This window comes from Schistocerca nitens, chromosome 8 (genome assembly GCF_023898315.1).
Source record: "Schistocerca nitens isolate TAMUIC-IGC-003100 chromosome 8, iqSchNite1.1, whole genome shotgun sequence".
Lineage (NCBI taxonomy): Eukaryota > Metazoa > Arthropoda > Insecta > Orthoptera > Acrididae > Schistocerca > Schistocerca nitens.
The window spans coordinates 49292105-49304901 of NC_064621.1; the positions used below are offsets into that span (position 1 = coordinate 49292105).

The window sequence follows — 12797 nt, forward strand, 5'->3', positions numbered from 1 at the left end:
TTTTACACTTCCTTTCCCCAATGTTACTTCATCCTACAGCCACAGATACTACGGCTGAGTGTACATCTCAACTCAGTATATATTACTTTAAAATCTCCCTTATTCTAATAAAAAGTAAGATACAGTAAAAAGAATTGCTTGTATTTGTGTTTAACCTCTAGCTTCTGTTATTATTTTATTGTGATCTTCACATGAAGTGTGACATATTACAGCTATTCTCTTAGCATGCAAAGTTTCTTCACAGTTGAACTACAGAACTTTTTTCTAATCTCTTATAGTTATGACCCACTGACACTTCCATTTGGCATTCTAGTGATTGCAAGACACCTCTGTCATTCCCAAATCTGAGAAAACCACACAAATAATGCTCAACATACAAAGGGCAAGAATTATTCATTGCATTAAGTGATTTTCTGTTTCCTCAACCTAAACACATAGTAATTACTTTTCTCTAAAGTACACTGTGCACGGTCAGTGTTGTAATCTATTAAATTTTTTAGACCAGTCACTAAAAACATATTCTAACAATTTTTAAAGAAAATCTTTTGCTCCAAAGTGCATAAAACATCATTTTTACTGTTTTCAAGTTCATCAAGGATTTCTGTGATTTGCTGATGTGAGAATCTGTTTTGTGTTAATTCCATCTTCTAGACATTTACTCCTTTAAACACAGAGCAAAGAAGTGTTCCACAAACTGCATCAAATTTTCCTTTTCCTTTGAGTGTGTATTTGCACCAGGAGGACATTATTTTCACACAACAGCATGTTTATCTTCCCATGCAGCTGTTTTCTAGTGGTTCTTAATAACACAATTCAATTTTCATTCTCAGAACACCTATATTGCAAAAGTGTCCTATTGATTATGTGTAGTACATATGGGTTGCCTGAATCTGATAAGGCCTTAATGAAAGAAACATTTTCAATGAAAAAATTAAATTTTTTCAGTAAACACTAAAACTCTGTTCTCTTCAAGATAATAAAATACATGTTGGCATAAATGTGCTTCACACTGGAAACATGTATAGTAATCATACATTCTGAGCCACATTGACTGGCAAACTTTAATCAAACACTAGATCAATATCTTCAAAAAAAGAATTCACATATTTCCCCATCACAGAAAAAATTATCGTGTATATAAAATAATGGAAGTGGTGTTAATTTACAACAATTCACACCAGAGATTTGCTAAACATTTTCACTTGAGCTGTTAATTTTCCCTGCCCATTTATTAATATGAAACTGCATCAATACCCAATAAAACTATAACAACACACTTAATAGTAGTAAATAATCCTAGCTGGTGCACTGCTTTATAATTTTAATAACTCAGCACGTCACACTTAACCATGGTGTAAAAATTTACTTCTCAGTTCACCATACACTTGTTGCAATGCCTTCCCCCAGTGGTCAATATCAATCACAACTGGACACATTCTACAGCAATAATAATTAATAACATTAAAAAGCCCAACTACTATGCAGCACAATGCAAATTCATCCTGCCATACAAAACATGTAAGCAACCCTAATCAAAAAACTACTTTTCTGCAAAGCACCACTGCTTCACTCCAAAAGGCTCAATATACACTATGTTAGCCATTCACTGCATACTGTAAATGAAGTATTGAGTAAGTGCACCTTTCCCTGTCACCCAACTATCCAAACATTCTGCTATTCATTTTGTTTCAGTTATTATCAACACCTCACAAAAACTGTACATTATTTAAAGTTATTAAACTTACACATAATCCCTTAAATGTTGTTGAAACTTATGTGGCAACATATTAATAGACAGGAAAATAATTCAAAAATAACAATGATATAGTATGTTATCAGTAACAGTAATCAATGGCATCTGTTCAGCAACGAGTGAAAGAGGAGTTCGTCAGGAAAAAAAATAAATAAATAAATAAAGAAATAAATAAAAAATACAGCAGTTCTAGAAAGTGAATCCTCAGACATTTAGAGCCAAAGTGACAGTCTTAGAGATACACATTAATTGCAGAATCAACACCATACAATTAAGCCACACCAGTGAATCAAAATATTTCCATAACTACATCATCAAAGTATGCCATGGACAACCTCACAGCTTCAACATACCTATATTTCATCTATCACATATGATCAGTTCCTGCAAAAACATAACAACATTTCAAGATTCCATACTACATCCAATGCAGTTGCTTCTCCCCTTTCTCATTTCCTGAGGAAAGAGACTTATCTTTACGACACAACAATAAATAAAACTCCAAAAACCTTAGGGCACTTTTGCCTGGACTCCCTGTGAGGGATACAGTAAAAGAACTGCAGTACATCAGTGTTGTAACTGATGTACCGCAGCTCTTTTACTGTATCCCTCACACCACATGGAGCTTCTCCTGCAAGACCAGTAGGTTGTACTACTGGTCTTACAGGAGATGCTCCATGTGGTGACCATTGGTGCACCATTATCATGGACGTACACTAGCAGTATGACACCAATAATTTTCTCGAGTCTTATGGTCTAGCCCAGAACCTGTCTAATGGTGAGACAACTGGTGTGGGCATCATTAGTCTTATGGAGAGACGTTGGCAGGGAGCCTGTAGTATACAACCTCGAGGCAATTTCTGTGTCGCATCATCAATGTGAGGATGCAAGGGCTACAGTAAGCGGGCAGCAGTTCTTAGGTTACAGTCCCAGGGCAGTTTCCACGCAGTAACAGTAGCTGTGGCTGTGGCAGTGTCATAGATTAGTTGTACACTAGCAGAAGGACCTGTCAATGTCCTCAAGGCTCATGTGATAGCCTAGCACATGCCCAATGGTGAGACAACTCCTAAGGGCGGCATTAGCATCTTTGAGAGATGTCTTCAGCGGAGTCTGTAGTATGCAATCATGAAGGAATTTCTGTGTCGCATTGTCAGTGTGAGGGTTCAAGGGCTACAGTAAATGATCAGTGGTTATTTGGTTACTAGCTACTGGATGCCCAGGAGATGTTCCATGCAGTGACCGCAGCTGCACCAGTATGATAAATGTACACTAGCAGAATGACTCCATCAAACATCAAACTCCTCGGGGCTTATGCAATAGCCCAGCCTGTAGAATTCCTTCATCAAGCAATTTCTGTGTTGCCTCATCAGTATGAGGGCATGAGAATTACAGTAAATAGAATAGAATATTTTTATTAGCCTTTCAGTATTTTTCATACAATTGGCTTCGTCAAAGTTTACAGAGGGTTTTAGTTTCAGTACGATATTCAAATAGTTACAGAAAGGGGAGAAAAGGAACTAAAGACCTTTTCTTCAGAATTATGTAAAACAATGTTTTATACAGTAATTAAATACACACATAAGAAAAGAATCACAGTAAATAACTAGCTTATATAATATCAAAACATTTTCTTCATAACTTAGGTAAAACATATATTTTGTTGATTAGTTTCTAAGAATTCTTCAGTTGTATAGAATTTGTTGTTTTTTAGCCAGGTTTTCAATGTATTCTTATATTTATTTAGTGGTACTGTACGAGCTGAGCATTGTAACTTACTGAAAAATTTTATGATTAAGTACTTATGGTTATTATGGACTACAGCAAGTCTTGTGGAAGGCAAGTCCAGCAGGTGACTGTTTCTTGTACTGTGCGCATGCACATCACATCTCATGTTCAATTTTTTCAGATTTTCTCTGGCATATATTAGACAGTTATATATGTACATGCTTGGCACTGTCATTATGCCAAGAGATTTAAAATAATTTCTGCAGGACTCTCTGGGTGCTAACCCCTCCATGCACCTGATTGCTTTCTTCTGCCATCTGAAAATACATTCAGCCCCTGGGGAGTTACCCCAAAGCAATATTCCATATTGCAGTTGGGAATGAAAAAAAGCATAGTATGAGTGGAGTAGCAATTGCTTGCTCACACTGTTTCTCTCTGAAAAGTACTCGTGCTAGTTTACTACATAGATAATTGGTGTGTCCCATGAGAGCTTTTGGTCTATCATTAGTCCAAGTAATTTCACTGTTTTGTTTTCATGTTTAGTTACTTTGAGATTAAATATTATTTCTTCTGTTTTTGTTTGATCTATGCACAGCTGGTTAGCCTGACACCAGTAATTAGCCATTTGCATCATTTCTCTATTTTTGTCCAGTACACTCTGTAAGTTCTCTCCTGTACTTATTAATGTCATATCGTCAGCATATAGTATGTTCTCACACGGTATGTAATTCGAAAAGTCATTAACATAGACAATGAACAGAACAGGTCCAAGAACAGAGCCTTGGGGTATTCCTCTTTCTATAGGGAGTATTTCTGACCTCTGCTTATTTGCATATACAAGTTGTAACCTATTGCTTCAATAAGATCTGAATAGTCAGAGTCTGTCATCTTCAATGCCACAGTATTTTAACTTTTTGATGAGTATGTCATGTGACACCAAGTCAAAAGCTTTACTTAGGTCAGTAAGTGTTCCAGACATTGATACCCTTTTTTCATACCCCTCATAAACATTGCTTACCAAAGCTTCTACTGCTTTTACAGTTGATAGGTGTGACCTGAAGCCAAACTGTCGTTCATTTAAAATTTTGTTGGTTTCAAAATACCTGTATATCTGCTTATGCACACAATTTTCTACTAACTTGGAAATGATTGGTACTATTGAAATGGGTCTGTAGTTATTTGGGAGGTTTCTTTCACCTTTTTTTATATACAGGCAATGTAACTGTGAGCTTAAGACAGTCGGGGAATATTCCTTCATCAAGTACTCTGTTTTATAGTGAGAGAAGTGGCATTTCAATTTATTTTGCTATACATTTAATGATGAGATTACTGAGTCCATAATAATCTTCTGTTTTGGAATTACTTAATTTGTTTATTGACTTATGAATATCATTTAATGTGATTCGGGTTCAAGTGAACTTCTCACTTCTTTTCTGTTTTGCACAAGTGAGCAATTCTTCTGCATCAGAGGCAGAATTGATGGGTGGGGTGGTGACACTATTTACAAAATATTCATTCAGAATATTGCAGTCAATAGGGATACTCCTTTCTTTATTGGTATTATTAATTTCCCTTTTACTGACAGTCCAGGCAGCTTTACATTTATTTTTAGAATTTAAAATATATTCATCATTTGCACAGCACTTAGAATTTTTTATTTCTAATCTGTAAAGGTTTCTCATTTTAGTGTAATTTTCCTTGTCCCTCTCACTGTTATGAGATTTGTCTTTCATAATCATCAGTAGTATTCTGAGTTTGTTAACTTGTGGGGTGTACCACTTGTTAGTATTTTTTTGCTTATGAGTAATATTACTCTATATATGATGGTAGTATCTGTTCTCGAAAGAACAGTTACAGTGGATGACCATGCAGCTTTGCTAGAAATGAAATGATAATTAAATGGACACCCTAGCTGCAAACAGGCGTTGATGTACTTCATTGGGGACATGTTAAAAATGTGTGTCCCGACCATGGCTCGAACCCGTGATCTCCTGCTTACATGGCAGACGCTCTATCCATCTGAGTCACCGCGGGCACAGAGGATAGTGCATCTGCAGGGACTTATCCCTTGCATGCTCCCCATAAGATCCACATTCCCAACATGTCCACACCACTACATTCGTAGTGCGCCTAATAGATGTTTGCCCATTATACTCATTACTCGTGGCAGATTAATCTACCAAGTCCCGTACGAGTTCGGGCATAGCGTGTGCGTTCCCACAAGAAGGTCAATGGCTGGGAAGCCATATTTTAACTATATATGATGGTAGTATCTGTTCTCGAAAGAACAGTTACCGTGGATGACCATGCAGCTTTGCTACAAATGAAATGATAATTAAATGGACACTCTAGCTGCAAACAGGCGTTGATGTACTTCATTGGGGACATGTTGAAAATGTGTGCCCCGACCGGGGCTCGAACCCGGGATCTCCTGCTTACATGGCAGACGCTCTATCCATCTGAGCCACCGTGGGCCCAGAGGATAGTGCGTCTGCCGGGACTTATCCCTTGCACGCTCCCCGTAAGATCCACATTCCCAACATGTCCACACCACTACATTCGTAGTGCGCCTAATAGATAGGCGCACTACGAATGTAGTGGTGTGGACATGTTGGGAATGTGGATCTTATGGGGAGCGTGCAAGGGATAAGTCCCTGCAGACGCACTATCCTCTGTGCCCGCAGTGGCTCAGATGGATAGAGCGTCTGCCATGTAAGCAGGAGATCCCGGGTTCGAGCCCCGGTCGGGGCACACATTTTCAACATGTCCCCAATGAAGTACATCAACACCTGTTTGCAGCTAGGGTGTCCATTTAATTATAATATTACTCTGGTACCTTTTGGTTACCAAGGGGCATGTCATTTCTACTATATGCTTGATCTCTTTCAATAAAATGGAAAAACATTTATTAATCGTTTTCTTGTTATCCATTACATAAGTCCAATCCATTTCTTTTAACTGGTTTATCATTTTGTTTACATTGGATTCACCTAGAATTCTATATGTCACTTCTCTCTCTGTAGAACTGAAGGCTGACTTTTCTATTTGAAGCCATAGCCCTCCATGATCTGATATTCCTAATTCTATTACATCACATTGTATGGAGTCTCTTTGTACATTGCTAATTATGTTATCAAGACATGCATTCAGTCTAGTTGGTTTTTCATTGAGACAGTAATAGTTTAATGACTTCAGAGTGTTAATCGTATGAATTACATTTTTTCTCTTTGCCCTTATATCTATGTCAATATCACCTACAATTACAATTCTATGCTGTTTATATTTTGACAACAACAATATTAAAGTATTAATTTTTTCTATAAATACTATCTCATCAGAGCCTGGGATTCGATAGATTGAGACAATTACAGTTTTCTGTTCGTGCATTACCACACCAGCTACTTCTATTGTAGCTTCAAGGCATATTCTACTAAGGTCTATGACTGAGTAATGCAATTCAAGGTTACTTTTGACATATATTGAGACCCCACCACGTGTAATACTTTTTCTGCAGTAGCTTGTAACTAACAAATATCCAAGAGGAACACACAAGTCTATTTCAGTGTCTTTCATCCAGTGTTCATTGATGCATAGAACACTGCAGTTGATTTTATCAAGCCAGTATTGTAATTCATTGGTTTTACACCTAAGAGATTGTACATTTATATGAAGGAGGAGGAAACTGTCACTGCTACATAATGGTATTCTACTTTCACAGAACCTTCTGTATTCATTTATTTTCGCTACATGATCTAGGGTTGCACTATTATCTGAATGAATTACACTGCTGCAGTTTCCACTTAACGTGGTTTCTAACTTTCCTTCGTCTTTAATGTTGTTTTCTGTAAAAAAAAGGCGGTGTACAGTCATGCTCTGTGGGACTGTCTTTTAAGACAAGGCAGCTGCGTGCTCGTATTTCATTTACAACTTTGTTTATTTCCTGACACAAAAATGTTTTCCCATGGTAATTTAGATGCTCACCATGTTCAGTGTGCAAATTTCTTTCAAGTCTGCTAATATCCACTACATTGCATTTAGCATAAATGGAACATAGTTGTTTGATTTTAATATTTGTTTTACAAATCTCTTTGTTAACACATGAATTATAGATCAAGTCATGTCTATGTGGTATCATCACAACAATAGTATTTTCCACCTTACTTACATCTAAAAAAATGTTCAAACCTTTTATACACTTTTTGGCTTCATTATGTGCTACATCATTTGCACCAGTCACACAAACAACAAAGTCACTGTCCCTTGTTGTATTCTTGTGTTCTGATATGCCTTCAACAATATTTTCTGTCCTCGCACCAGGTTTTACGATGGCAGTTGCACGAAGATCCGTATTCACATCCTGTAGAATATTTGCTAGCTTTCTTCTGTGGCTGTCCGCTAGGAAAAGCACATTGTGTTTCTTTGTTCGCTGTTTCTGGCTGTTGGCGATGTTCTTGCAGCTCCTTACAATGTTTTTATCTTCACGATGGGTGGCTTGTTCACTTTCAATGTTTATGGAGTTGCTGCTGCTTTCTGATAACACACTGTACTTGTTTGTGCACACGAGATTAGGTTTGTTCCATGTATTTCGTTGTGAGCAAGGCACTGTTTTAGTCACTTTGTTTGGCATTACACGAGAAATAGTTTTTGAATTGTTAACACACTTTAGGCCACTGTTTTCACTTTGAAGGGCATTTGAGTTAGGCCTATTTACGCAGTTTTGACCGTTACTTTTACTGGCATTTGAGTTTGGGCTATTTACACAATTTTGACCATTACTTTCACTGGAATGTGTGTTTAAGTTGTTTATGGTCTTTTGGCATTTACTGCTCGCAACCAATGTTTTTAACTCACGGTTTTCGTTCTCAAGTTTAGTGATATCTAGTCTCAGTATATCAGCAACTAACTGAAGACTTTTTAATCGTTCATTTAACTTTTCGATTTCTTCTTTACCATTATTACAAACACTATTTTTTACAACATGGCTGTAGGTGTTTGTCTCATTAATATTACTCACTTCTGCACTTGACGCGCTTTCCCTTAAATATTGTACAGCTTCCCAATCCATTGTAGTTCCTACCTCTTTCGTCAGCTGAACATGTAAGGCAGACTCGCATGCTTCACAATGTGAGCATTACAGTAAATGGGCAGAGGTGCATCGGTTACAAGGTAATAGAGTGTTGAGTATGGTATTAGTTTCTTAGAGGTATGTCGGCAGGGAGCCTGGTGTGTGTAATCACTAAGTCATTTCTGTGTCGTATTGTTCGTGTGAGGGTGCGAGGACCACAGTAAAGGGGCAGCGGTTCATCAGGGAAGCAAATTACTGTTGCCAATATACATAATGAAAAAAAGCAATGAATTTTAAGCAAGGCACGAAGATCAGCTTTCAAGGCTATTAAGAGCATGTCACTATTGTTTAAGAAAGTGAAAACAATTTTTATTGCAAAAAATCTAAATTTTTCTCTTTGGTTGCATAACTTCAACTACAGAATCACTTCAAATAAGTGTCTGCAAGATACTCTTTGACCACTCACTGCTACTATATATGTAATGTTAAAATTCAAATTTTTTTTACATTAACAATGTTTGATCAGCCTAATGTAGAACTTTTGTTTTCAGGAAGCGTTGTGATTGCATGTGACCCTGAAAATACTTCAACTTCTGCAAGTCCTACAATCAACATAAAGTCATTGAAAGCTGAAACATCAACATCACTGAAATTATTCATGTTATCGGATGATGTTACCAACTAAGAAATACTCAGGTGTCTTCATACTGTAGTGAACCATATCTCATTCTGTAGTTCTTTGGAATGTGCATCCATATCCCCACTGATGTTTTCTTATTCGAAAATAGCACGAAGAATGCAGCTACACAGAGCAAAACTGGCATATAGTGTAGTCTATGGTATTGCTCCCCATTTTACCAAAGAATTGGTCACATTACTTACCTGTTGTGAAGATATACTTGTAGGATTCAATGAAAGTTTAAACACTGTTGCACAAAAAGCACAGATAGACATCAGTGCAAAGTTTTGGAATCGAGAATCATCACAAATATCAGAATGACACTTTGTTTGAATTTTTTTCAGCACACTTCTGCTGTTGATTTTATGGGAGGCCTACATTCTAGGGATGGCCCTAATGTAAACTTTAAAGTACTCAAAGATTTAAATGCAGAGATTAAGGAATTTTTTAATGGGATGGGTTTTCTGAATACAGGTAGTTAGGGGCTTCATGTGCTACATGAAGCATTTAAGATTGATATAACAAAAACTAATTGGGACATTATTGCCTTTCTAAGAGCAATTTATTATTTATTTAAAGATTCTCCTGCTATAAGAGCAAAATATATAGCATACTCTAAATGTAGTCTTTCCCAAAAAAATTTTGTTCAATCAGATGGGTAGAGAATTTTGCTGTTGTTCTGAGAGCACTAAAAAATTTGAAAAAATATGTATCTGAATCTGTAAAACACCAAATCTGTGCCAACGTCACAGAGCTTCAAAACTGTATCTGCCACTCTCAATAATATGCTTGCACCAAAACTTGCTTCAGCATGATTAGTCGAGCCTTTTCTGTGAAATTACCAAATGAGTAATCCCATTGCTCCATTCATGTACAGTGACATGCAATCTTGAGAGCTTTCTCTGATATGGTGTGTAATCAGCCCTGATGTTTTAGAATCTCTGCCTTCTTTTTGGAAAATAGAACTTACGGATGAAAACAATTTAGTTACAGCAAGAAAGTTTGATCTTGACTTCAGTACTAAGGAGGCATTAAAGAAAGTGAATAGCACATCAGAGTTGGACATTCTACATCTAAAACAAGAAATGCAAACATGCATTTTAGGAATATTGGCCAAAATAAGACCGCTGTCGGTTTTCCTTCATCTTAAAAAGTGGTTATCATCATGTTTGGAAATTCTAGTTTTTTAATGCTAGACTCTCTGGCATTAAGGATGACCATGTAAATCAAGAATATATGGAACTTTGTAGTCAACTGCATGTAAATGACGTCCTTAGAGCATTCAACAGCTCTGAAACTCATCATGATAAATTTTGGATGGATTTAATATGCAATTCACCAAAATCTTGTGAAAATTTAAAGGATTTTGTTAAAAAGATTCTTATTGCATCCCATGGCAGTGCAACCATTGAGTGTGGCTTCTCTGTGAACACATAGTGTTTACTGGAAAACCAGCATGATGAAACCCTGGTGGCACTACAGCGAATTTGATTCAGTCCAAGGTGGAGGAGGTGGGGGATATATAACAATCAACAAAAGTTTCATACATTCAATGCATAATGCACATTCTAAGTATAATGACTACTTGGTTAAACTGTCAAGTGATGAAAAGAAAATGTAGGAGGAATCTCATGGAAAATGCAAAAGAAGTCAAATGAAAGAACTGGAAACTTAGAAAATGAGATTTTGGCAGATGCTGCTGAAGTAGCAGAATCAATCTCAATGTTACAGGAAAGTTTGTTTCATCAGGTTTCCTAATAGAAAAATTTCTTTCTCTTATTATTTTTAAAGTCTTATATAAAGGATGAACACATTTGTGTTTAGTGAGTGGTCTTAGCATATTTTTGTGGTCTGAAATCATTTGGCAGACTGTTTTGTAGGAATACTTGTGTATATTGAGAAACTCAGCTTAATGAAATAAAAGTGGGATTAAGTACTTTACATGAAAATTTTGTTTACAGTATAAAAAGAAATGCTGTGTGTTAAGCTACTGGAACTTTGTGGGTACAGTGCATTATTTTTCACTATATTAATTTTAATTTTTATATACAATATTGACAGAAAGACACCTTTTATTTTAGAAAATTTGAATGTTTATGAACACATGGAGAGCTGTATCAAACCAGTCTCAGGACTGAAGACCATAACAACAACAACATATGAACACATTTTGATAATAAGCAGATTGGTAGGCAGTATCGTTTATACAGTATAACAGAAATAAGACACCTGGAAAAAGTAAAATTGAACCTTGGATTTTAATTTGTGACTCTACTAGCCACCCTGCATATTTATCTCATTGTCTGAAAAAACAGAGGACACATCAGCTGGTAAACTAGCCTATGCCCCTTTTTTTGGATGTAATATGCATTTGTTTTAAATGAGTTGTACAGAAATCTACACTACTGGCCATTAAAATTGCTACACCAGGAAGAAATGCAGATGATAAAGGGGTATTCATTGGACAAATATATTATACTAGAGGCCTTGATATGCCTGGGCATTGAGTCAAACAGAGCTTGGATGGCACGTACAGGTACAGCCGCCCATGCAGCTTCAACACGATACCACAGTTCATCAAGAGTAGTGACCAGCATATTGTGACAAGCCAGTTGCTCAGCCACCATTGGTGAGAGATCTGGAGAATGTGCTGGCCAGGGCAGCAGTTGAACATTGTCTGTATCCAGAAAGGCCCGTACAGGACCTGCAACATACGGTCGTTTATTATCCTGCTGAAATGTAGGGTTCTGCAGGGATCGAATGAAGGGTAGAGCCACGGGTCATAACACATCTGAAATGTAACGTCCACTGTTCAAAGTACCGTCAATGCGAACAAGAGGTGACCGAGACGTGAAACCAATGGCACCCCATACCATCACGCTGGGTGATACGCCAGTATGGTGATGACGAATACACGCTTCCAATGTGCGCTCAGTGCGATGTCGCCAAATATGGATGCGACCATCATGATGCTGTAAACAGAACCTGGATTCATCCGAAAAAATGACGTTTTGCCATTCGTGCACCCAGGTTCGTCGTTGAGTACACCATCACAGGTGCTCCTGTCTGTGATGCAGCGTCAAGGGTAACCGCAGCCATGGTCTCCGAGCTGATAGCCCATGCTGCTGCAAACATCGTCAAACTGTTTGTGCAGATGGTTGTTGTCTTGCAAACGTCCCCACCTGTTGACTCAGGGATGGAGACGTGGCTGCACGATCCATTACAGCCATGCGAATAAGATGGCCATCATCTCGACTGCTAGTGATACGAGGCTGTTGGGATCCAGTATGGTGTTCCGTATTACCCTCCTGAACCCACCAATTCCATACTCTGCTAACAGTCATTGGGTCTCGACCAACGCAAGCAGCAATGTCCCGATACAATAAACCGCAATCACGATAGGCTACAATCTGACATTTAGCAAAGTCGGTAACGTGATGGTACGCATTTCTCCTCCTTACACGAGGCATCACAACAACATTTCACCAGGCAACACTGGTCAACTGCTGTTTGTGTATGAGAAATCGGTTGGAAACTTTCCTCATGTCAGCACGTTGTCGGTGTCGCCACCAGCA

The 12797-nt window shown here is 37.6% G+C and overlaps 1 non-coding gene across 1 annotated transcript; it reads right to left on the minus strand.

Annotated features, from left to right (window-relative positions):
• Positions 1-5878: 5878 nt before the first annotated feature.
• Positions 5879-5953, minus strand: Trnat-ugu (transfer RNA threonine (anticodon UGU)). The gene has a single exon. It is a non-coding gene; the product is annotated as a tRNA-Thr (tRNA).
• Positions 5954-12797: the final 6844 nt, after the last annotated feature.